Source organism: Pinus tabuliformis, chromosome X, assembly GCF_031772625.1.
Source record: "Pinus tabuliformis cultivar Carrire ecotype Pingquan chromosome X, CPIR1, whole genome shotgun sequence".
In the NCBI taxonomy this organism is placed as follows: domain Eukaryota; kingdom Viridiplantae; phylum Streptophyta; class Pinopsida; order Pinales; family Pinaceae; genus Pinus; species Pinus tabuliformis.
In genome coordinates, this window is record NC_142308.1 from 126253333 (window position 1) to 126278359 (window position 25027).

Below are 25027 nucleotides of genomic sequence, written 5' to 3' on the forward strand. Positions count from 1 at the left end.
TTATTGAATCTGTTAATAAAATCAGCTATAGGTTCACCAGGGTTTCTTTTCAAGTCTTCAAATTTAGTTAAGTAATAAACAACATCCTTTTTGACCCCCCATTGATTTTTGAAAATGTGAACTAGTACATCCCATGAATTAACTAAATTAGCTTGAAGTTGTCTGAACCATATCCTAACATTTCCTTCAAGTGATTGAACAAAGAGTCTTGTGTAGACATCTTCATGTGCAATACTCATATTATTAGTAAAGTCTAGGAAAGAAGTTAAGTGATCTTCAGCAGATGGCTCTATCTCTCTATTAAATCTAGGTAAATGTTTTAGGTACTGTTGTGGCCACCAACAACCCCCTCCTTCTTTAGTATTAGCAATAACACTAAACAAGTGGGGACCCTTAGTAAAAAATTCAAAAAAAAAAAAATTATAAAAAAAAATTGTATTATACTCCTTAAAAATACATTGCACGGAGAAGAGTAAAACATTTCTTTATGAGCACAATAAAAAACTGCGAAGAAGCGACGCGAAATTCATCGCATCGCATACATTAAGAAGCGCCCATAAATGAAGATCTTAAGAAATCTTCGATGGCCGATATGCGACATCGCATATCGCAACATCGCATAAACAGCACACAATAACTTAACAAATTGCAACGATCTGCGATCTGCGATCTTGCGATAAACGCGATGCTGCGATCTTGTGACAACGTGATTCTGTGATAAACTGATCAGGAAACTCTGCGATGACACATCTTGATAATGCGATCCGCGATGCTGCGATGCGAGTCGCAGAAATCACCCATCGCAAATTTTCCTCGGCTCAGCATTCAAGAAAAGCTGTCCCTAAACCAAAAATTGGGCGCGCGCCTTAAAGGAAATTAATGAATGTACGCCAAAGTATTCATGAAGGACAGTTTTGTGTTTTTTGAAGAGTCAGTTCACTATGGGTGTCATGATTTTATACATTCGTAGAGCTTAGAGCTTTCGTGTCAAAATTTATTATCATTACTCTTTTCCTTTGCGTGAACTACAAGAACGAAAAACAGGAAACAACATGAAGCAATCTGCAGGAAACATCTAAGGAAAAAGGGAAAGTGTCAATGCTCGGAGAATAGAGAAGAGATGTCCTCATAAATGGATACCGCATGCAACAGAAACGAAGATTTCAGAGTATTACTGAACAGATGCTGATATCAATAGGCGATTCGACACTCAAGGTCAAAATCTCACAAAAGCAACATGTTTACAAAATTCTGAAGCTTATGCCCGGTAAAGGAAAAAGCACTAAAGGCAGAAAACGCACTAGAAAGGCCCGGATCAAAGAACGGAGGCAGTTTTCGATGCGCGATTAGTGCCTAGCGCTAATCACGCATAGCTAAGAAAATTGTTCAGAAAGCAAAGTCCCTAACTTGCTTAGTCATCCACGAGTCCGGAAACCGCAATAGCAAAAGCAGAAGCAATTTGAGATAAATTTGGGTTGTTACCAAGTATATACGCAGTAAATTCACCCAGCCAGAGGATGATTCCCAAAAATATCTTCTATTTTACTAAAAAAGTGGTGCCAGCGCTTGCCATTTCTATTTGCGTAGCTCAAGCAAAAGCAGAAAACAACCAGCCAACTCTTCCCAGGCAAATGTTGAATGCTCGCAACATTAAGGAGCAAATGCAGAAATAGTTAGGAATTAGATTCAACTTTTAGAAATAAGTTTACTTAGATAAAGGGCGGTCATTTAAACCATATTCTAAATTTATGTAATTAAGTTATTTAGTTATCGGTATTTAAACCCTTCTCATGCATTTAGAGAAGGGTCCAGAAATTTGTCAAAAACTTGTCCTCAGAACATGCACTTTTGCACCCTCAGAGGAGGTTTTGGTGAATGAATGGATCAAGGTTTATTGATGTTTGCATTTGATATATGCTACTGATGTTGCACTTCTGTACTCTTGGTAGATAGTAGAACAAGGAGAGATAAATCATTGTTACTTGAAGCTTATGAGTAGGACCAGTCATAAATGGTACTTTTATCTCTTGACCATTTCTGCTTATATTCTTTAAAGTGATATACAGTTTTTAGTTGTTTATATGTTATTGCATGAATGTTTGAGTTACCATTTGGCACTTTTGTATGGTGGAGCCATTTATTTATGTTTGATATATGAATAACTTATTATGTGATATGTTGTTCACAATTGTTTTGCCTAACTTGTTGTGGGGAAAAATGCCTATGCAGGTAGATCCTATCCACCTAAGGTGTGACAGTGCCTTAGCAACAAACAGAGACAGCTATTCTAGTATTCTTCCTTTATGAATTAAGAATGAAGAGAGATGGATGGACTAACCGGTGTCTTCCGTTTGTCCCTCAATCCGGCTTCTCTTCTCTTGGAGAGTTCCCAGCTACTTGCCTTCTCGCTCGCCCAACTTCAAGAGGTTTCTGCAAGATCACAAGAAGAGAACACTACACAAGACATGGATTCATATTCATAACTAGTTCAGGATTAGAAATAAACTAAACATACTAATGCAATCATACATCAATATATAGGAGAAACCAAGATAGCTTTATTGATGAATAACAAGGTTCAGGAAGAGATACAACATAGAGGGCTCCAATCCAGCATCTCCTTCCCAGTAAATGGAATTCCTATCTTCACCCCCTTCAAAGCATTAAGCACCCAATAGTTCCAGTCTCAAACCAACAGCAATTCTTTGCAATAATAAAATTCCAGCCTCCAGATCTCATGGAGGAGAGATCCATATATAGATGTTTGGAGAGAGGATGAGTCAGCTTGAGATCTGACTAGTGTCCTCTCCCTCTGTCAGTTCTTGATTCCACTTGGAGGTTCTTGCTTCCACTTGGAGATTTGGAACCTCTTACTCATCACCAGTCGAATTCCCTAAGGCAAGTGTCATTTTGGAAGCTTCCTGGGTTCTGACACCTTGAGAAATGAACTTGCCACATGTCCACTCTCGCTCAACGTAGGTAGCCAGTGTTGCCTTTGACATTCAGTGCAGGTAGCCAGTGTTGGATTTGACATTCAGCGCAAACAGCTAGTGGAGCCACTGAAATGATCCTGAATTGACTTGTTTTTGAGCAGTTTCTGGTGGAGAACTTCTGTGAATTGCTGTGGTTTGTTAGCCTTGTTCCTCTAGGGGTAGGAACAACATGTTTAGGGACTTTGGATCCCTTAGATTATGGACATTTCATGCTCAATGTTGTAAGGCACAAAAATGTCTATAACAGTTGCCCCCTAAAGTATGAGGCTGTTTATCGGGTGAAATGCTTTATCAGGGGGATCCGAAGTTCATCCAATGCTGGGAGGAGACCTGTAATAAGATACAATACAATACATTATTTTTCATACTGCTTTCATGATCTAGCTGAGGCGGGCATTCCCATGCTCAGCCTTATAAATTCATTTTTCTTTACATAGAACAGACAATCGTCTGATGGTAGACTGATAATTTTGATGAAATTATCATCCTTTGAGTAGGATGATTATCTGCTGCAATGATGTACATGTCAATGTCTTTATCTTTCCTGAATATATATCGTAGCCCGGATGGATGAAACTAGATCCGGGGTCTTCAAACTCGTTCGATCTTCACTCTAAGTACAAGTCGATCCATGTGAGGAATGTTTTGAAGTCGAACATGGAAAGACATCGCTTGATTACCGGTCAATGATGTAAACCGTTAACAAGTGCCAGAGGAATCACCGATAATGATAATGACCCTCAAGGTACTGCAGCACAATTCACGTGGTGTGAATAAAGGACTTAGCGTCGAACACCACGCAAAATCTTTCGGTCGAAGGTCATTGATGTATACCTGTCGCCGGAAGTGAGAAACTTGCCATTGAGGCATGCAAGCTTCAAAGTACTGAAGGGGTTGTTCCTAGATCAACTTCTTGGATAATGAGCTGATGTCGACAAGAAGCGATCCGTCAAAGAAGGGCCTTAATGAATCCCACATCAGTGACACGGAACGGAGCTAATGATTTTAATGGAGGTGAAAACGATCTGTGACATATGATTCAGGGTGGCGGTCATGAAAGGATGAAGGATAATGTATGGCAGTGGATGGGACACGGTTGACTCTTCTGAACGACTTCTCTTGAACATATGGCGACACTGATGTGACGGATCAGTAGCATTACCCCAAATATGGATGGTATGGCGAGACCATGGATGTGACCGGTGAATGAAACAACCCAACCCGATTGTGGTACGGAGGAAAAGTGTCATGTTCAAGAGCGACTTGCTACCATCAAAGTTTTCTTTAGTTTCTCCCAATTTTTCCCCAGTCATTGCTGACCAGTACCTCTTTATTTTTGTCAAGCTTGAGGAGGATAACATATGCTTGTTCTATAACCTGCCCTTCGGGCAAGCCCATCGATATGTTTTAACAAGCCTAGTGATAGTGAAACTCGTTCTCGTCTAAAGACAAGTTTGTCGCTATTTAATGATTTTAACGAGTCTAACGACAAGGATAACTCGGTCCTTTTCATTTTTAGAGAGTCTGAAAAGGTACATAAAGTTAACTCCAAAAGTCCTTTTTCGTCATCTAATCCCTTAAGTCCGAAAAAGTATAAAACAATACAGAAGGGATGAGTTTTCGATAGTTTTAACGAGCCGAATAAAACAAGCGCTCGATCTTTTTGTGCAATAATCCCTCAGGTCCAAAAAGATTAAAATCTAGAGGAGGGATAGCACTTCCTGTCCCTTTAACGAGCTGGAAGGCCAAGGACTCGGCGATCTTTTCATATTTTACGAGTCAGTTGAAAAGAGCTTAAAGAAGACTCGTCTTTTGAGGAACGAGTGATAAACAGGGTTAGCAGCTGATTCCAGGTACAGGTTGGAATTTTCCAATCATGACAGTGTCACAAGGATGGCTAGGTGAAATCACTCTTCGCAGCTGTTCCTCAAAATGGGTAAACAAACATATGGAGGTGAACGATCGGCCAATGGAAAAGTGGAGGTGATGGTGCAAACACGACCAAGGCTTTAATGGCTGATAAGGTTACATTCACAGTGGTTATTTACCGGGTAGGTTCATTTTTTATTTTAAAATGAGCTTAAACGCTGGTGGAAACACTTGCTCATTGCTTATGTTTATTTTTTAACAAGCATGAAGTCTGCGTTAAAACTGCTCGGAATCCACCGTATTTATAGTATTTGATAGGAATTCAAAAACTAAAGGGTGATAAAGGTCATGCTGAGTATCTTCTTCATATTCTGGAAGAAGGGAAGGATGGTGGCAATCATTCCATGGTGCCCCCTCAATCAACATTGATTGTAGGATTCCTTCGTCAGTCCCATGTACTCTCGACCAAGGATCTAATGGGGTACCATATTCTCTAGACCTATCTACCCAAACGCTTGATGAGCGTTGATTTGGGTTCGCCTCCCATGCCTGAAACATTGATTGCTACAATATTTCAATTGGGCTTGGGGGCAAAACCATTGCATGATCCATGTTGGTATCGTCTTCTGAAATCTTCTGCACGGAAGATATCATGTTGCAGGCTCCTACCAACGCTACTTCTCCAATATAGATTGGAGGTGGAAGCGCGAAAGTTCCCATTAATGTGGGGTCTTTCAGTAGGCCTACTCCGATGTCTTGAAGCGAATGGTTGCTTCCATGGATCATGGGAATGCTTCCTGTAACTTGTGAACCATTAGGGAGGAAGTCTTGTTGGTCGACGATCGTAATCCCTCCTTGAAAAGGGAATGCGATCTTCCTAAAATAAGTCGACACTACAGCTGCCATGGCATATATCCACAGTCTTCCCAGCAGGATGTTGTAGTCAAGATTCCCATCGATGACTTCAACATCTATTTCTACTGTTTTTCCTCCTAGTTCAACTTTCAAGTTATTAAGGATACCGCACGGGGTATAGGTCCTTCCGTCGAATGCTTTCAATGTCGTCAAAGATCGCGACAAGGTCGGAGATCCTAAAGTTTTCCAGCAACTCATCGACATAATACATGTAGATTCCCCCTCATCAATAATTGTTCGGTGAACAGTTTTGTTGAGGGCTTTCACTTGAATAAGGAAAGCTAGTTGAGCTGGTAACTGAGGATCGTATCCTTTGTGGTCGAAGGATACAAGATTTGAATCCTTAGGATCAACCCCACCAATAGCCGATAACAAAGCCTGCCTTTGGGATGGGCAATTTTGTAGTACTTCAAGAGTCAACATAGCGGATAATGCTGCGCCGCTCTGGCGCGAGGATTAAATGTCGACTTGTGCACTACTCCCTTTGGCGGTTTTATTGTTAATTCAGGAATGATGGGTGGTACAACTTCTGTCGAAGTTGTTGTCGAACTACTTGGTTGATCTTTACCTTTGTCGTTCGACAGCTGCGGATTCCCGTAATCTTTGTTCCTTGTCGAAATCAAAGCATCATTCTGCTGTTTTGAAACCGAAAACATGAGCACTTATGACGGGGAAGCATTTCCACTATCAACCAGATTTTGACCTGGATTGGGAAACGGATCAGTTAACACAACTGAGGTTTGCGAACTTTTGAAGAACCTTCTAAGCTCAGCTTTGTATGGAAAATCGGTTGTCCAATGATCCTCGTCACATATCATGCATGGACTTTTTGGTTTCCCTTTCCCAGGAGGGTTTGAAGAAGTTTTTTCAGGAGATGACTCACCCTGTTTCTTCTTCTTCCCTTTGTTTTTCTTCTTCTTGCTTCCTGGTTGATTGGTTTCTTTGCCTTTATCTGCTGATACGGCATTTACTTCCGAAGCAAGAATCTCTTCTTTTGCATTTTGATCTGAAGTCTTACGGGCCTTCTTGGAGTTGGCCTTTGTCGACTTCGCGTTTGTCGTGCCAATCACGCCATCGCCGGCATGAGAGTCATTGTTTGATTTAGGAGAAGGAATTGAAAATTCCGGTCTAGGGGCGTCAGGTATTTTGTCATAGAGCGTGCCAGACTGAGTGTAGACTAAGTCTAGATATTGTGCACGAGCAATAACTTGCTCCTCCGTTACGACTCCCCCCTTGGCCACATCTTCCGTTATGGCAGGAAGTAACGACTTGATAAACCATTCAGCTAACAACTGATCGGGAACATACGTTTTTACCATCCTACGACGACGTCGCCACTCATGTATATGATCAGATATATGAGTGGTCGTTGTCTATTTGAAGTTGGTTAAGATTTCTGTTCCCGTTTCATACCTTATCGGTAATTGAAAATGGGTTAAGAAAGTCGTGGCTAGGGAGCTGAAATTGTCGAACGAGGCTCTAGGTAATTCAATATACCATTTTGCCGCTGGACCTGTTAACGTCCTTTGGAAAAGGCGAAGACTTATCGAATCATCGTTTAGGGTGTTTGACGAACACCATAGATGAAAGGTTATCACGTGATTCGATGGATCTTCACCCAGATTTCCATTAAACTTAGGAATGTCCGAAGGAAGTTTGTGAGGAATCGCTGGCCACCAAGGGGCGTAAGCAATTGGATCGTTTGTTAACCGGTGCAAATCGGGTAACTCTAAAGTTGCCACGAATGGTAACTGTTGATTCAGGTTAGGTGAAGCATACCCAGGATACGATGGGATCGCCTGAGCAGTTGGCCTTTGCATACTAGTGTAATGCAACTGATGTTGGTATGACTGATACGGTTGGTGGACTTGACCACTGTAAAGCGGTTGGTTTTGACCGTTTTGAATATACGGTTGTCCACTGTTCGCAAAGATCTGATGCTCAGAACCTTGGTACACTTGCTGGAATTGTGGTTGTTGGTATTGCACCAGCCATGGTTGTGAAGCCATGTTCTGATGTGCTATACTAACCGTTGGACCAAGGTGTGGGGTAATTGTACCCGTTTGGACCTGTGTCGCCCCACCAGTAGGCGATTGTGGTTGAGTCACAGGGTCAAGGGGCTATTGCATTACAACCTGAGAAATCTGAGGTTGACATACAACAGGCAACGTTTGAACTTGCGACACTGTTACAATAGCCGGTGTGGTCGGGATGTTCGACATAGGTACACACTGTTGCATGGAATATACAACCCTCGGTTGTTGAGGTAACATAGGTACCCAACCACTTGTTGTAACTCCAGTATAACCTGAATACTGTTGTGAACTCCCGTATGGATACCCTCCCGGAGGGGGTAATGATAGGGCATAGTGCCCCCCATACGGTAGCAATCCGGAACTCAAGGGGATTGTTTGTCCTTGGGGACTGGATTGCCCAAATTGACCTCCAAATGGATCAATCTGGCGAGTTTCAACATAAGATTTGTCGGATATTATTCCGGATGAACAAACTGGAACAGACCACACTGTCGAAATAGTCCCTGGGTGGACTCCTTCTAGCGGTTGTGAGCTAGTTGGGACAGATGGTACGCCGGCGAACATTGTCGGAGTGACGGCAGGGGGTTCTGCTGTCATTGTGTCATTCGACACAGTCCTAGATGTTGACGGTTGTTCAGACATTTTGAGTCTATCCAAGAGATTACCTAGCGATTCTACAGGAACTTCCACTTGTGGTAGACTAACTTCTGATGAAGGAAATAGAGTGACCCTGACTCCAAAATGTGTTGGAGTACTTGCTTGCGGATCCTCTGCAATTTCCTCTATCGCAATCAAACCAGGAGGAAGAGGAAGACCATCAGGTCTGTAAAATATTTCTGGTGCCGAAGAAGGGGTTGAATCGACAGCAACAGTTGTTTGAGGAGCAAGACTTTCTGAACCGGTTACAGATGGAACTGGTTCAGTAACGCAAGTATTTGCTCTCAGACTAGGATCAGTGTTACTGTCCCTCTGTGGCTGTTGAACTTCTTCTGTAGAGGCAAGATTTCCAGAAATGTTTGGAGTAACCGGAATCTCAGATGTTGTTGGAACACTTGTTCTAACTTTGATAGGAGATTTCGAACCGGTTAAACGAGTTCTCTTTGTCCGTACTATTTTCGATTCCGGAGACAAAGACGGTTGACTCGTAAGCCTCCACAAACGACGGGGTTTCAATTGACTTTCTTCCACGATTGCGGATTACTCGATCAACCAAAATACAACAGGGGAAAATGTGTTTCCGAATTAAATGAATTTTTTAGACGCTTTTAGACACAACTTGCTTTTTCACTTTTAAAGAGTCGAGAAAAAGCTAAAGATGACTCTAGTCTCCTTCGATGTTTTAACGAGCCCGAAGTGACAAATGCTCGGATGGACTTTTTCCGTTATAGAGTCTGAAAAAGGCCAAAAGGAACTGCTCTGGAGTTCTAGGCAGAGAGTGTGCCAAACTTTTCGCAAAACCGCAGAATACTTTTTAGGGTACGGGCGGTCGATCTTCCTGAATGCTGTGTTCAGTGCATTGCGATCAGTAGGGCGGCCGACACGGCTTCCTAAGGATAAAGGTTTTATGCCTATAGGGGTCTCCCAATATATACGCGACGGTACGTGGGAGCACAATCCGTACTGGTGCTATCGTCCCTCAGGAGGAATCACCCACCATCAACGAGATCGACAGTCACCAGGCTTTACGACGCCGGAACACGTCTCTAGCCTAGACCTCTATGTTGTGTGTTATGTTGCAAAGCGTTGTTAAGTTCATTCAATTTATTTTAGGTTGATCTTTTTAAAGTTTGCCTTTCAAGGTTCACCACGAGATGTATGATACAAATTCCTAAATGCAGTCTAAAGATGATAAGCAAGCTTTTTATCTTTTCAACTTTGAAAATCCTAGCTACTAAGGGAAAAGAAAGACACCATCTTTTCTCAAAGAGAAATCAGCACACTCTAATGCACTTTTCCTAAATCAAACATGCAAACTATCAAGATGCAAATGCACAATGCAGGTGTTTGTTTTCCGCTTTCTTAGTATTGATGCCTACAAAGAAAGCTTTTTGCACAACTTTGAATTTGCTTTTAAATGACAAATACAAACAAGTTTACTTTTTCGAAATCAGAAAGGGTAGAAGAGATCACAACACTTAACGATTTTCTAAATAAACTCTTGTTTCGACACTTTAAAAGAGACAAACTCAAACCAAAAGCAAGAATGAATGTATAACCAACTGTAAACAGCCAATGAACTCTCTCCTAAGATCACAATCAACAGATCTGAATCAAGGGCTACAGGATGATTATTTCACTCATGCAAAGGAAAACTGTAAATGACGCCACAAACACATAAAAACACTCACAGTCTTTTTGTACAAAAGGAGGCAAAATTTAAGCAGAGAAAAGGAGTTATCAGACTGGTACCTATGTTGGTTACAGGCTGCAAAAATCAGAGATCAAAACAAGGAAAAACAGAGCAGAGAACCCCAGCTGCACAAGGCAAAATTGGTTCAGCGCAACCTCAACACAGGGGTTTTGACATTCAGCGCAGGTAGCCTTCACGGGACCTGCGTTGAAATGCAGAACCTCTTCAAAGCTGTCGCGCTGAAGGAGAAACTCTTGTTTCTCACTAGGTTCTGGGTCACAGATTGCTATTTAATCCACTGTTTCAGGCCAAATAAAAGCACCAAGCAAGGTACAATCTGATGAGCCCCAAAAATGTACAATTATTTGGGCTCATTCAACCTCCTAATTTGGCTTAGTCCACCATTCTCATTTGTTTATCGCATGTTTTTTATTATTTTTATGTTAATAGAGTGAATTTGGTTAGTCATTATGCCAACAAGTCTAATGGGTGCTTTGTGTAGCCTTTTTGGTCAACTTGGAGACAAAATGGAAGGTCTTAATGAGCACTTGGCAGCCAAACTCGTGGGAGAACAAGCTAGAGGATTTGTAGGAAGGTATCCCCCTCATTTATGGGCCCTTACCTCGAATTCTCCACCAGCAGCTCGGAGTTCAAGGGCCACCAAATCAATCAGCACAAGGGCAGCCAAGCAAGTCAAGTAGGACTGCTGTTAACTACAAGTCTTGGGCAGCCAAGTCCCTAACTTTTAGGAGGACTGTTGGGTCCTCAAATTGTATAAATAAGAAGGCTTGGGGCCTCATTTTGGGTTAGCTAGTTGGTAGTCATTTTTGTAGCTAGTGGTTAGTCAATTTGGTTAGCCAGTTAGTCATTTTGTTTTAGCCATTAGTTAGCTAGTTTGTAGTTCGATTTTTTTATGCAATAGATTAGCTTTGCTTTCAGCTCATTCTCAAGCTCTCCTTGTGGACAGTTTTGATGTAACTCTTCATTCTTGTTTAATAAAGATGAATCCAGCTTTGCACCAGCTCTAAATCTCTCTTGGGAGGCTGTAGCTCTTGGGGTTGGGCCCATCTCAAGCGCCCAGTACCTCCCTTGTTTATCTTTATGTGTTTTGCTGCGTTCTTGAAATAAAATCTGCTATCTAGATTTAGATCTTTCTTTGTTATTTAGATTTCTTTTGATGGTTAAAGTAGCTTTTTATGGTTGGAATAGAGTGGTAGGATTTAGTCATGCATTTAGATCTTTTGGACTGTTCTTGCTCACGTGTTGTACATGGTTTCCTTGCAAATAAAGCTGTTGTCCATTCTTGCTACTGTTAGCTAGATCATATTAGGGCAGCATAACTAGATCTTTGTTTTCTTGCATGTCTTTTTTGGTTCAGTTGGAAACACTATGTAGGGCACCTTCATCACCTCCTCATTCATCTGAGCCTCATCCAAATCAGCTCCTCCATTACCAAGTCTGTTTCCTCATCTTCCATCTGCTCTTTTGCCACGTAACCCTACATTCTTGCTTTTCCATTGCCTAAACCTTCTTTGATGCAAGCTAGACCTCCACACCCTCTCATCAACTCTATCCATCGGTACTTGGGTCACTTCAGACCCCCATCCTACCTCCATAACCATCCATGCATCTTCCATCAACCATCCATCCTCAAACATCCCATTTTGAAACATCCTGTAGAAGAATTACAGAACTTCCTGTAGAAACCTCTGCAGACTTCCTGTAGAAGTTCATAAACACGGTTGCATGGCCTACAGACTTTGTGAAACTCTTAGAAAGAATGCTAGGGATCCCTTAGACCCTCTCCGAGTCTTCCCAACCTTTCCCAAGCATTTCTCCTCCTTGATCCACCTCTGCACAGTGGAAAACTAGTTAGAAGCACATGCATGATAATTCTAATAACTTAATCAAAAATACAAAAAGATGTTTTCTTCAGATAGTGATAACTTAGACACATGCATTTTACCTTCCTAGAAGTAATGGCATCTCTTCTCATAGTTTGCATTCTCATTTTTGCATCAGTAGGACTAGTTGGTAGAATTAGGGTTTGCTAGGGTTTGTATTTCTTTTTGGCTTTCGGTTTCTTTCCGCAAGTAGATTAGCTTCCTTTGAGTTAGCTTTCGTCCATCAGTTAAAAAGCTTCTTCTAAGAGATCATAGAAGTTGGCTTGAGCCCCTAGCGGACTTGTGCCAGCTGACCAAGTGACAGCTGCGGCAAGAGCTAGTACTTGTGCATACAGCACCGTCGCTTCCAAGTTTGTTACGAACTACCGGGTTGATAAAATTAAAGAAGGGAGTTCCAGGAGTTGTAGCATTATTGCTACAATACTGGGGCCCACCATCTTTTTGGCGCCGTTGCCGGGGAAGCGTTAGAGTATTAGTAATTGTTGCTTTTCTTCTATTTTCTTACTCTTGCCTTCTGCTAAGTAGTTTATTTCATTTCCATTCTGCAAAAGTAGCATAGACATTTCCTGCTTTCATAGATTAGCATTTCCTGCTTTCATAGATTAGCATTTCCTGCTTTCATATATTAGCATTTCAATTTCGCAAGCGTAGCCTAGCATTTCATTCCTGCAATTTCATTTGAGCAAAATAGATTAGTCCTTTCCTGCTTTCATTTCAATTCCGCATTTTCATTTCAGCAAGATAGTTAGTTGCAGTTCAATCTATTTTAGTTTTGCAGGTAGAAGTAGAAAAAACAAAAAAATCAACCAAAAAGATTTCATTTCATGCTTTGTAGGAGTAGAGATAAGTTAGAAAAATGATTGCACAACACCCCCACTGCTTCACACAGCCAACGTTCTTCTTCGATGGCTGTGATGAAAGAACCCCTGGGTGGACATCAAGACATATCTGAAGAACCTCTAGGGGAGAAGAAGAAGAAACATTCCTCTGAAGCAAATGGCTACAAGCAGAAATGTTGGGAGCAGTCCCTTGTCCAAAGATGAATTTGCAAATCAGATCGAAGATTTCAAGAGTGATATGAGGCAGTTTCTTGCCATGCAACTGGATACCTTGCGGATCCAAAAGAAGCAAGAAGAAGCCAAGAGGGCTTTGGCCATTTTTTGTCCTAGGTGCACTAGAAAGCATCCTAGGAACGAATGTCCAATGCACCCTCTAGAAGTGTGTTTCATCTGTGAAGAATACCATCCTACAGATCAGTGCCCTTCCTTGCCCAGAATCAAAGCTACATATCAAAGAGCCAAGGGAGCCACTGAATCACTCTGTTATATGAACCAAAGGAGGCCACATGGACCCATACCCTACCAGCAGGAACTACAAGGGACACCCGAGACCTATTATGACCCTTACCAAGCCACCTTCATGCCTTCTTGGGGTCCCCCTGCTCATCCTTCCTGGTTCACACCTCCTCCTTATTCCTTCACAGATCCATATTATGCCCAACCAACTGCTCATTCGTTTCACTCTTATGCTCAGCCACAGCCTCAGTGGAATGCACCTTATCAGGAGTGGAGGCCCCAGTACAACTCTCATCCCGCTCATTTTCCTCCACCACCTGCTCATCCACAACCATCGCCTCCTCCTCCACCAAGGCAACCCCAAATGCCTACCCAACCACAATGCCATCCATCTCCATCTCAATTTCACACCCCCACTCAGCTACCCGTACCTCCATTTCCAAAACCCTGCAATGGAGCAGCTCAACCCAATTGCAAAGCTGAGGCACAACATGTGCAAATGACTCCTTTTGAGCTCAATGATGTTCACCAAAGCTCAGGAAGAGTGTTGCAAAAGAGAGAATCTATTAACAACATTGAAGGACCAAAAGCAAAAGAAGATTCCAAAGAGGAGATCAAAGAACCATGGGCTGCACTTAATGAAGAGAAGAGATCAGAATCAGAGATCGAGAGAGTTCCTTCATGGTTACCATCAAATCTTCCATGTATTCAAGAGAAAGATCAACAAAAAGAGGAAGATCAGAAGGTCATGATAGAAGGTGACATGAAGAATGATCCAGATCAGCAAAAGAACCAAGGATATCAAAGCTATATTGAGATATGGTTTCAGAAGGTCACTAAGTTGCAGCAGTACTTTCTTCCTCAACTTCGTTTGATCCCTTCAAAGCCATATCATTTGGTCTCTGAGATCTGGATACTTGTCCAAGCATGCATTTCGAGCCTTCACATCATTTTTTCTCTAATCTCGATGTGCACATGGCTCCATTGGAAGTATTCTTATACTTGAAAATGATTTTGTTTTTCAAGTAGGGTAGGGTAGAAGAAAAAAAAATGAAAATAAGAAAAAAATAAAAATCTAAGGTGAAAACCTCCTCGGAGGCGCCTTAGATTGGCTCATTGATTGAAAACCTCCATGAGGCGGTCAATGGGTTGAAAAAAAAAAATAGAAAAGAGAATAAGATCTCTGGGTGAAAACCTCCCTTGGAGGCGCCCAAGGCAGGCAATTAGGGTGAAAACCTCCATGAGGCGCCCTAGTTGTTTTTCAAAAAAAAAAAAGAGAAAAAAGAAAAAGAAAAATAAAGCTAATCTCCATTGAATAATTTCATGTTGCAGTAATGACATTGCTGGTTGCAAGAAGGACGTTTCATGACAGGAGGAGCACTCAAATCAAGGTCAAAGTAATTGTTCTTGTGCCTTCTACAGGAAGCTATGTATTTCTACAGGAAACATCCTGTAGAACCTTTGGACGAGCCAAATCCAATTTCAAAAGTGAATCTGATGGTGGGAATCTGTTGATTAGGCCTACAAGCACTTGTGTGTCCATCCCTTGCCTTTCTCCATCATTTTTTCACCTCCTTGTGCTTCTCGTTGTGCTTCTACAGGAACTTCCTGTAGAAATTGTGGGAAACTAGGCATGCATTTCAAAAAGTGGTTTGGCAAGCATGGTAGCTTCCTCAAAGGTTCAGAAGTCCTCCTGCAATCTTCCAACTCCTCCTCCATCATCTCCATACCTGCATCACAGCCAAAATTCATTTTGTCATACCATGCAACCAAAATGCAAAGTGCCTTGAAGCAAAAACACATAGAGCAGAATTTGTTTATGCCATAACTTGAAAACCATGCATCCATTTGACAAACCGTTTTATGGGGAATTGTACAAGGTTGATGACAACATGCCTGAGCAGTTTCATGCAATTCCGGTGCACGGTTTCCAAGAAATCAGCCTCCATCACCATCAGCCATTTTTGCATTTTCTCCATATCCGTGCATCCGTTTTAAAACCTGTTTCATGGGGAGATGCACATGGGTGATAGTAACCTACCCAAGCAGTTTTAGCCGATTCTGATGCACGGTTTCCGAGAAATTGACCTCTGAAATCTTCAGCCATTTTCCATTTTTCTTGAAATCCGTGCATCCATTGATCACAAATTTGCTATGGGAGATGCATAATGATGGTAGGAACATGCTCACCGAGTTTCAGATCAATCCGATTTACCGTTTGGGATAAATGGCAAAAAGAAGTTCTGGTTTTGTGACCATGCAGCAGCAGCAGCTTGAACGGGCAGAGTTGAACGTGGAAACGATTGCATGCAGCTCAGATCTAGCCAGAGGACACCTGCACAAGGAAAAGCAATCAAAAATCATTATCCAAGCCTCATGCAATCAAAGGATCAGAGCATGCAGCAGCAAGAAGCTTCACAAGCAGCCGTTTGGCTTCAGGTACGTGACAAAACCTATTCCTCTATTGCATGAATCTAATTCAAGAACTGCATGAACGAATGGAGTGATGGAATTAAGCCACGAATTTAGGAAGGTTCACTTGATGTCCAGTTCTCTAGCAAGTCACGCAGCATGCATGGGTCAGCCATGCACGTGAAAGTCAAAAAACGGACAGTATGGGCGGTCTAACTCCAATGCAACTGAATCGATGAGATTTCAAGCAGAGAACAAATAGTGACCACTGCAGTTCATGATTGCAAAACAGTCGCATAAGCCAGCACACGTATGTGCCACCTCACTCCAAAAATCACGCAGAAATCTGAGCGCTCAGCTGTTAGTCAACTTGCACTTGCATCATGCTCACTCAAAGTATACATCCTCTGCTTCCACAATCGGCTTAATCTATCGACCTCTGCTGAGTTTCCTACCTATTTTCGAATTTCTCTAGTGCATCAGGCTCACTCAAAGGCTGAATCACGTTCTACAGGAAACGGGTAAAGTCTTCTACAGGAAATACAGCATAGCCTTCCGGAGCAGTCTGACAGAGATGGAGGATACACGACAAGGTGGGATGAATGAAAATCCAAGGGACATGGTGTTGTCAGACAATGATGTTGGACACAACACAACTGTTATTGCATCTTTTCAAGAAAAACATGTTGATTCTGGACAGTCAAAACAGCCTATTTCAATTCCAATATGGGGAGAAATAAATGAAGATCATGCAGGGAGATGTGTAACAGAGGCTACTCAGCAGGATGTTTTTTTGCCAGAAATGCAAGGACCATCAACATCCTCATTGGATGAGAATGGCAATGAAGACACAGGAAAATATGCTGCTGGGAAGGATGTCGTGATAACTAACTTGCAAGGATGTCCAGGACCATTGGTGGATGAACGTATTGAGATTATGTCATGTGGTGAACTGAACTGTTGGACAAAAATGAAGAGTTTTGGCCAAAGATATCAGTCCTTCTAACAGTGAGGAAGAAGAGCAGAAAGGGGGAGAAGATGAAGGCTGCCACAGCCCAGCTGAAAAGAAAATCACCCACAGCCAAGCAGGACACAGTGAAGCTTGAAGAAAGGTAGGCTCAAAAATACCATTTCCATGCATGAGATTTTAAAGGGTGGTGAACTAGCTTGGTTGAAGTGGGGACAATTAAAACCAGTCTGCCTGTGGGTCAAGAATGGTGGTTTGCTTGTGGGATACACGGAATTTCTTTCAAATAGCGCTGCATCACATTCTCTTCCAAGGTTCCTGTTAACAAATGCTCCACATGATAATGATAAACCACTGTAACGCTCACCTGTGCACATATAAACTACTTTTTTTTCTTTTTGTGGCTGTTATATGGTTAGTGTGAAAAGTAGCTCTAAATCTATCACTGAAGCAATTACAAGCTCGGCATACCTGAAACGCAGTATCCTGGATGGACAGAGAAGACTGTGTATATAGTGCAGAAATAACAAGGGTTACATCTCGGCTCTATATTCAGATCTGTCTAGACAGATCAAGATCTCAATGAAGCAGTGATGAATGATGATGAAAAATGTGACACTGTCACACGGGTATTCTCACCATGCCTAGCAGCACAGTTCAAGAAGAAGGCACCCTCAGCCACGCAGACCAAAACAGTTGACACAGGACCTTCTACAGGAAGTCTGGAAACGGAGCAGCAAAGGGAGAAATCGCCTGAGATTTTGGCCAGGGAGGCGGTAGCAGTGCTAGATGCCCTAAGCACATCTCCAAGGCAAAAAGGGAAGCAAAAAAAGGGAGCCTTCCATGTACTTTAAGGCAAGAAGGAGCATGTGGATAAAAGCTGGCAGACCCTAGCCACAGTCAAAGGAGCCAATTACAATTGAGGACACCACAGCTAAACAAAAGGAAGAGTCTCCTTCAAAGGGGTCCATCATCTATGAATGAGGAAACTAAAAACCTTCACCTAGAGAGAAGCAAATCAAGGTGATGGACTCAAAGACTGCTTCTACAGGAAGACAAAGAACAGTTAGCAGACTGTTCTACAGGAAGACAAAGGACTGTTTCTACAGGAAAACAGAGGACTGTTTCTACAGGAAACCAGCGAACAGTTTCTACAGGAAAGTTTGAAAAGAGGGAAGCCAAAGGAGAAATCGGCCGAGATGCTAGCCAAGGAAGCCACCAGGGCCATCAAAGACGAGGAGAGAGATTGGTTGCTCAGAGGATGAGCAACACTTTCAGTAGGGGGGTGATGATGAGCCCCAAAAATGTACAATTATTTGGGCTCATTCAACCTCCTAATTTGGCTTAGTCCACCATTCTCATTTGTTTATCGCATGTTTTTTATTATTTTTATGTTAATAGAGTGAATTTGGTTAGTCATTATGCCAACAAGTCTAATGGGTGCTTTGCGTAGCCTTTTTGGTCAACTTGGAGACAAAATGGAAGGTCTTAATGAGCACTTGGCAGCCAAACTCGTGGGAGAACAAGCTAGAGGATTTGTAGGAAGGTGTCCCCCTCATTTATGGGCCCTTACCTCGAATTCTCCACCAGCAGCTCGGAGTTCAAGGGCCACCGAATCAATCAGCACAAGGGTAGCCAAGCAAGTCAAGTAGGACTGCTGTTAACTACAAGTCTTGGGCAGCCAAGTCCCTAACTTTTAGGAGGACTGTTGGGTCCTCAAATTGTATAAATAAGAAGGCTTGGGGCCTCATTTTGGGTTAGCTAGTTGGTAGTCATTTTTGTAGCTAGTGGTTAGTCAATTTGGTTAGCCAGTTAGTCATTTTGTTTTAGCCATTAGTTAGCTAGTTTGTAGTTCGATTTTTTATGCAATAGATTAGCTTTGCTTTCAGCTCATTCTCAAGCTCTCCTTGTGGACAGTTTTGATGTAACTCTTCATTCTTGTTTAATAAAGATGAATCCAGCTTTGCACCAGCTTTAAATCTCTCTTGGGAGGCTGTAGCTCTTGGGGTTGGGCCCATCTCAAGCGCCCAGTACCTCCCTTGTTCATCTTTATGTGTTTTGCTGCGTTCTTGAAATAAAATCTGCTATCTAGATTTAGATCTTTCTTTGTTATTTAGATTTCTTTTGATGGTTAAAGTAGCTTTTTATGGTTGGAATAGAGTGGTAGGATTTAGTCATGCATTCAGATCTTTTGGACTGTTCTTGCTCATGTGTTGTACATGGTTTCCTTGCAAATAAAGCTGTTGTCCATTCTTGCTACTGTTAGCTAGATCATATTAGGGCAGCATAACTAGATCTTTGTTTTCTTGCATGTCTTTGTTGGTTCAGTTGGAAGCACTATGCAGGGCACCTTCATCACCTCCTCGTTCATCTGAGCCTCATCCAGATCAGCTCCTCCATCACCAAGTCTGTTTCCTCATCTCCCATCTGCTCTTTTTCCACGTAACCCTACCTTCTTGCTTTTCCATTGCCTAAACCTTCTTTGATGCAAGCTAGACCTCCACACCCTCTCATCAACTCTATCCATCGGTCCTTGGGTCACTTCAGACCCCCATCCTACCTCCATAACCATCCATGCATATTCCATCAACCATCCATCCTCAAACATCCCATTTTGAAACATCCTGTAGAAGAATTACAGAACTTCCTGTAGAAACCCCTGCAGACTTCCTGTAGAAGTTCATAAACACGGTTGCATGGCCTCCAGACTTTGTGAAACTCTCAGAAAGAATGCTAGGGATCCCTTAGACCCTCTCCGAGTCTTCCCAACCTTTCCCAAGCATTTCTCCTCCTTGATCCACCTCTGCACAGTGGAAAACTAGTTAGAAGCACATGCATGATAATTCTAATAACTTAATCAAAAATACAAAAAGATGTTTTCTTCAGATAGTGATAACTTAGACACATGCATTTTACCTTCCTAGAATTAATGGCATCTCTTCTCATAGTTTGCATTCTCATTTTTGCATCAGTAGGACTAGTTGGCAGAATTAGGGTTTGCTAGGGTTTGTATTTCTTTTTGGCTTTCGGTTTCTTTCCGCAAGTAGATTAGCTTCCTTTGAGTTAGCTTTCGTCCATCAGTTAAAAAGCTTCTTCTAAGAGCTCATAGAAGTTGGCTTGAGCCCCTAGCGGACTTGTGCCAGCTGACCAAGTGACAGCTGCGGCAAGAGCTAGTACTTGTGCATACAGCACCGTTGCTTCCAAGTTTGTTACGAACTACCGGGTTGATAAAATTAAAGAAGGGAGTTCCAGGAGTTGTAGCATTATTGCTACAATACTGGGGCCCACCACAATCAAAGGGATGCTTTGAGGGAGTACTAAGATCTATCACAAAGGATCATCAAATCATTTGTGAGTCCATTGTTCAGATCATAGACAAGTCCAGTGATTGGATCAAAGCAGCAACTGTCTACTTTGCATCCGGGAATAGCATATGCAGTTCGATTGTTGCTGTCAAGTCTATGAAACAAACAATGATAGAAACACAAATAAAATGACTAAACAAATGTCCCCAGCGGAGTCGCCAATTTGTTGTGGGGAAAAATGCCTATGCAGGACGATCCTATCCACCTAAGGTGTGACAGTGCCTTAGCAACAAACAGAGACAGCTATTCTAGTATTCTTCCTTTATGAATTAAGAATGAAGAGAGATGGATGGACTAACCGGTGTCTTCCATTTGTCCCTCAATCCGGCTTCTCTACTCTTGGAGAGTTCCCAGCTACTTGCCTTCTCGCTCGCCCAGCTTCAAGAGGTTTCTGCAAGATCACAAGAAGAGAACACTACACAAGACATGGATTCATATTCATAACTAGTTCAGGATTAGAAATAAACTAAACATACTAATGCAATCATACATCAAAAATACATCAGTATATAGGAGAAACCAAGATAGCTTTATTGATGAATAACAAGGTTCAGGAAGAGATACAACCCAGAGGGCTCCAATCCAGCATCTCCTTCCCAGCAAATGGAATTCCTATCTTCACCCCCTTCAAAGCATTAAGCACCCAATAGTTCCAGTCTCAAACCAACAGCAATTCTTTGCAATAACAAAATTCCAGCCTCCAGATCTCATGGAGGAGAGATCCATATATAGATGTTTGGAGAGAGGATGAGTCAGCTTGAGATCTGACTAGTGTCCTCTCCCTCTGTCAGTTCTTGATTCCACTTGGAGGTTCTTGCTTCCACTTGGAGATTTGGAACCTCTTACTCATCACCAGTCGAATTCCCTGAGGCAAGTGTCATTTTGGAAGCTTCCTGGGTTCTGACACCTTGAGAAATGAACTTGCCACATGTCCACTCTCGCTCAGCGCAGGTAGCCAGTGTTGCCTTTGACATTCAGTGCAGGTAGCCAGTGTTGGCTTTGACATTCAGCGCAAACAGCTAGTGGAGCCATTGAAATGATCCTGAATTGACTTGTTTTTGAGCAGTTTCTGGTGGAGAACTTCTGTGAATTGCTATGGTTTGTTAGCCTTGTTCCTCTAGGGGTAGGAACAACATGTTTAGGGACTTTGGATCCCTTAGATTATGGACATTTCATGCTCATTGCTGTAAGGCACAAAAATGTCTATACCATAAATTTTTATGCAAAGTGGTTCATCTTAATTAATTTCCATTCTTATGATAGCTGAATGATCTTTATGACCAGTTATTATTTGAAATCTCTTTATATCGCATAATAGAAGAAATACATCCTGGGTTAGCATAGATTAGATGTGATGTTTTCATTAGATTACAATAGCATAGAATTAGATTAAAGTAGCTCAGATTAGAACTCTTAGATCAGCATCATCCAACTCTGCACACACACACACCCTTAGATTGGGAAACTGGTCCCATTATCCCCAGTCGGATCCGCTATACCAAACGGATAAGGAGCTGCCAACCAAGGTCCGGACCGGGCGGGTATCCCCCTTGTTGTCGACCCGATTTTCAGGGCTTCAACATATTTGGCGCTAGAAGGAGGGCCTGAACTATGAATGGCACCTAAATCAAAATCTAAATACCATTCTGAGAGTAAATATCCCTCATCATCTCCCCCGACTTCTCCAGTATATTTAAATCCAGAGTCATAAGTCGCTCGAGTATCAATCACTGCTACACACCCTGATATTTTAGACCAATCTACCATTAAACCTCCTGGAGTTGAATCTCTGATTCAGAAACTTCAGGTCTGATAAATCTCAAAGCAGTGTGACTTCGCAGTACAATCCTGCTCATCCCCTAACTAGGTTAAAGAGTGAAAAATTTGGCATCCAGCCAACTGAGTTGCCTCTTCCCACCAGGAAAAGAGCGAGGAAATCACCACAAGAGTCTGACAGTGAGACTCTTTCGTCCACATCGCCCATTTCAACTACCTCACCGTGAAGTCAACCACCCACACCTCCATTCCAAACCATCATCCATCTGTCCACCGGAACTCCCACAACCCCTCTTCAATCATCTACAATCACAGTATCCTCATCTTCCTAGCCACAGAGATCATCTTCTGCACTTTTCTCTACTAGCAGCTCAACGATGGCCCAGTCTCCATGGAACAACCCTGGGGCAGTTTTAATGCCTGCGCCCTTGAGTCAAATACCGGCCCATCCTGAGAAATGGCTGCCCAAATTCAATCCAGAAGTAGGCATGCTAGCAGAAGAACACATAAACAATTTCATGCTTTCTATCAATCTCAACGGAGTTACTAACGAAGATGCTGTTGTTCGGCTTTTTCCCTATACACTGCAAGGGACAGCCGGGTCATGGTATTTTTCATTACCCTCCGGGTCTATCACAAGTTGGGATATCTTCCAGAATCAATTCCTTATCAAGTTTGGTGATGACAGATCAACAGCAACATTAATCATTGACCTATCCAATCTTAAGGCCCAAGCTAAAGAACCTATCAAAGATTTCGATTTACGGTTCAATAAAATTCTCAACAAAATTCCCACTGCTTCCCAACCCAGCGAAGAAGTACGATGTGAATGGTATATTACTGCTTTACCATCAAACATAGCAATCTTCGTGGATAGAGCAAATAAAACAACCTTATTTGAAAACATGACAGAGGCGATAGCAGTAGAGAAACGCGTAATAGCCCTGGAAAAGAGATCCGCGATAGAGGAATGCAAGTCTAAAAAAGTCACCTTTAAGGAAGACTCCAAGAAGAAACAAACAAAAGACCCTTTCGATTTGGAAGGATTGCAGAAAGTATTAAAGACCATGTCTAATGAGATGGTTGACATAAGAAAACAAGTAGCGGAAACTTCTTTAAAAAATCCCTACAGAGCTTTTAAAAGAGGTCCTTCAACGGATGCAAAAGCACCCAATGCCATCTCCAATGCTGAAACTGAGGAAGAAGAAGAAGAAGAAAGTGCCACTGAAGGGCAGACCAATGACAAAGAAGTTGTGGAATTACAAGGAATGTGGGGTTTCATCCTCCCACAAGAAGAAGATCAAGAAGTATTTCCAGTTAGCACACAAAGCAAAAATCACCTTGATCCTCCCCAAACTACCCCTAAGCAGAAGAGCGCAAGCCCTACAACAAAAGATAAAGTCGCAACAAAGAAAACAACCACTAAAGCGACTCAATCTGGCCCAATCCAAGCAGATCAAACAACTCCATCAAAAACACTGATAGTGTCAGATGAAATGGAGTACAATGTTATTGATGACATGAAAAAGACTAGGGCTAATATTACCCTTTATGAATTGAGCAAATTGAAGCATCAACAAAAGATAATGATGAAAGAATTACATGTCGTGCCTATTGTACCTTTGCCTACCACTGTACTCTCTCAAGCTTCCCACAACATGGGAAGACCTCCAACTAACGCGATCAATAAGATTGATCCAAATGATATCGCCTTGATTGGAGGAAGATCAAGATCTCACACTCCCCCGTTTCTTCTCACTTATGAAATTTTCAATAAAAATGTGCACAATTGTTTGGTAGATTCCGGTGCTTCATCGAATATTTTACCCAAATCAATATGTGCTAAGTTAAATGTTCAACCACAAAAATCCACAGTGCGCATAGTTCAACTTGATCGATCTCAAGTCGAAGTGATTGGTGAAATTAATCAAGTAACCATAAGATTGTCATCTAACTCAAAGGTATGTCAGGTTATTGACATTCTAGTGGCTGATATCCCAGAATTCTATGGCTTAATTCTTAGCAGGGATTGGTCTGAAAAACTCCATAGATACTTTGCAACTGACTGGTCGCACATGTGGTTACCCTACAACGGTAAACCGAATCAAATAAAGGTTGAACGAGAGTTACACCAGAAGTACATAGTAACGGAATTAGAGGGAGAAAATGAAGCAGTGTCGTATAACAGCAGTGTCATAGGCAATTACTCGGTAGATTCTTTTCTCGGTAATTTCAATGCTCACACATCACCTTACTTAGAAAATTTAGTTTTATCCCAAGTCGGAAATTTTTCCCAAACTGATAGTTCAAAGTGTGTTAATTTTGTAGATAAACCTGTAAATACATCTTTGTTTTGGAAATTATATTTCGATGGCTCTAAATCTAACGAAGGAGCAGGAGCAGGATGCGTTCTTATTAGTCCAGAAGGAAACAAGACCATGCTTGCATGCAGACTCGAATTCAATTGCACAAACAATACAACAGAATATGAGGCCTTGGTGCAAGGCCTATACAAAGCAATCAGGTTAAACGTCAAGTATCTTCAAGTCTTCGGAGACTCTGAGATTATCGTCAAACAGGTACGTAACACTATACATTGCCTATCAGGTCATTTAAAACACTATCAATCTTTAGTACAAGATCTGACTCAGCATTTCATAGCATTTAATATTTCTTCAATCCCGAGACTCCAAAACGCAAGCGCAGACCGTTTGGCCAACGTAGCCTCTAGGCTTATTCCCTCCGAAGATTTTAGTCCAGATAGATTCTCAATAGAATTAATCTTTAGACCGTCCATCCCTGACAACATTACAAATTGGAGAGTATTCAATGAAGATCCTGATATTGTAAATTTCCTCACTTCTGAAGGATCCTACTCCAATCAGATAATTGACGAAGACCATCACGATTGACAAATACAACAAAATAGCACTGATAATGCTATACCTAAATCGGTGATTAAGTTAGAAGACTTATACGATTTGAGAAATCGGTTTAAAAGGTCTACCAATTCAAAGCTCTACAGTCCAACTCTGAACTACGAATTAGTAAACCTAGGAACCGATGATAAACCACAAAATGTTAATCTAGGCATCGGCCTAGTCCCTGAAGAAAAACTAGTGTATATTCGTCTTTTGAGACAATA